We start from the raw sequence: 2,228 nt of genomic DNA on the forward strand, positions 1-2,228 counted from the left end.
CTCGACTATTTGCTGGTTCTCGTTGGTTCTGGGAAACATTGTTGTTTGTCTGTGGACTGTGGACACCACTGGGATTGTCCATTTGTTGTCCGACTCTTTGCTGAGCTTCATCATTATTGGCTGGTTGTTTGTTGCTGTGTTGTTGCTGTGAATCTGCTGATTGCTGTTGTTTGCTGTGTGCTACTCAGCTTATCCCTTTCCTTCTTCTTCTGTTCCTCTATACCAGGTACACACCTAAGACACTGTCAGATGTAGCTGGAAATTTGAGCATGAATGTAAAGGAAAGACCTGAAGAATGTTTTTTTTATAGATATAGATTGTTACATTAAATATTCATGCAATGTGTAATAGTTTTACATTTTTGTTCTGGGTACTAGAGGTAGTCTTCATGCCTATAAATGTCAATGTATGGTAGTTGAATGCTAGAATGTGCATATAGGTTGGTGATGAGAGTATGCCCAAGGTAGTAGTTTGTATCTCATATTTAGTTCAAAGGTGTAGTATAAGCCTGTAATGTATGCCAAGCATGAAATTCGTACACTAACTAAGTTCTTTCCTTTCCAATAAATTGCTATATATGACTCTTAAAACCATGTTTTAAGATCAGGAACACAAATTCAGGGCCTCAACCTCACAAAGGTCGAGTTCAGGCCAAAACAGGCCAAGCCGGCCTGCTTCGAACAAGCAGTGGCCCAGGTCTGGCCAATCACGCTTGGGCTGGATTTGGGCCCGTGATTATTTGTTCGGACAGCCTCGTTTCTGATTTTAGGCATTTCTGAATGTTGTTACAAACAACTTGCAAGCATGTAATTAATTAGGACTATCTACTGTTTTCAATTGATAAGGACAAACGCGATAAGAAACGTAGTTGCTATAGGATATCCTTTTAAAATAAGAACGAGATGAGCCTCGATGAAAATAAACAAAACGTGCAGATGCGGGGCCCTTGTTTAAATGTATATTATCGAAGCATTTAGGTTCCAGGACGGGTTGTTTAGCAAATCTCACAACCCTCCTAAAATAACAATACGTTAGACTCTTTAGGACGCGCCTTAATAAATCTTACCTTCTTAAACTCGGGTGCGCATTTATGTGACCCAAATCCAATTCTCAACGGAGTCGAAATGTGTTTCTAATCACGGGTACATTGATTGTGACGTGGTTCGAGATGCATGTCCATGACGTTGCAAATTCATTAAAAAATAAAGAACGAGATGAGCCTCGCCAAATAAAAATACAAATTGCGGGGCCCTCAGTAAATATTTGCTTTAAAAAATTATTTGGACTTCGGGATGGACCGTTTAGTAAAATTCCACGGTCTTACCCAAAATAAATACGCTAGTCGCTTTAGGCGCGTCTTTAATAATTTAATTTCCTTAAACTCGGGTGCGCATTGATGTGACCCAAATCCAAATCTCAACGGAGTCAAAGTGTGTCGACGACCACGGGTACATTGATTGTAACGCGGTTCGAGATACATTTTCACAACGTTGCAATTCCTGATAAAAACAGTAAAATGATAAAAGCGGTTAAAAGTTAAATTTTGCACATAAGTTCACACTTGTATAAAATCAGATAATCAAGCCGAATATGATAGTTAAGCGACCGTGCTAGAACCACGGAACTCGGGAATGCCTAACACCTTCTCCCGGGTTAACAGAATTCCTTATCCGGATTTCTGGTACGCAAACTGTAATATAGAGTCATTATCTTCCTCGATTCGGGGATTAAAATTGGTGACTTGGGACACCCTAAATCTCCCAAGTGGAGACTCTGAAATTAATAAACCATCCCCGTTTCGATTGTCCTTTAATTGGAAAAACTCCCTTGCACCCTCGCGGGCGCGGAAAAAGGAGGTGTGACAGCTCTGGCGACTCTGCTGGGGATCTTTAACCCAGAACCACTGGTTCAGGGTTAAGAATTCGAGCTTAGAGTAATTGTTATTATTTGGCTTTATTTATTATCTGATTATTACATGTTTTGAGCCTAATGTGCTAAATGCTGCTTTTACCGCTTTGATATTATTTGAACTGTATATAAACTGTGCCGAAACATTTCTCTTCTTACCTCTGGGGATGTGCTCACTGGTTGAGACTCCCTATTCTGTTAGTGTCATACCCTAAATAAAAGAGGCTCGGAAAGTTTCTAAGCCGGCTGGCCTTTTGGTTCCCGGAAAGGAGCTCCTTCCTCAGCTCGAGTTGTCCGCTCGGGTACACTGTCTAGAACAC

The sequence above is a fragment of the Nicotiana sylvestris genome, chromosome 7 (assembly GCF_000393655.2).
Source record: "Nicotiana sylvestris chromosome 7, ASM39365v2, whole genome shotgun sequence".
NCBI classification, from domain to species: Eukaryota; Viridiplantae; Streptophyta; class Magnoliopsida; order Solanales; family Solanaceae; genus Nicotiana; species Nicotiana sylvestris.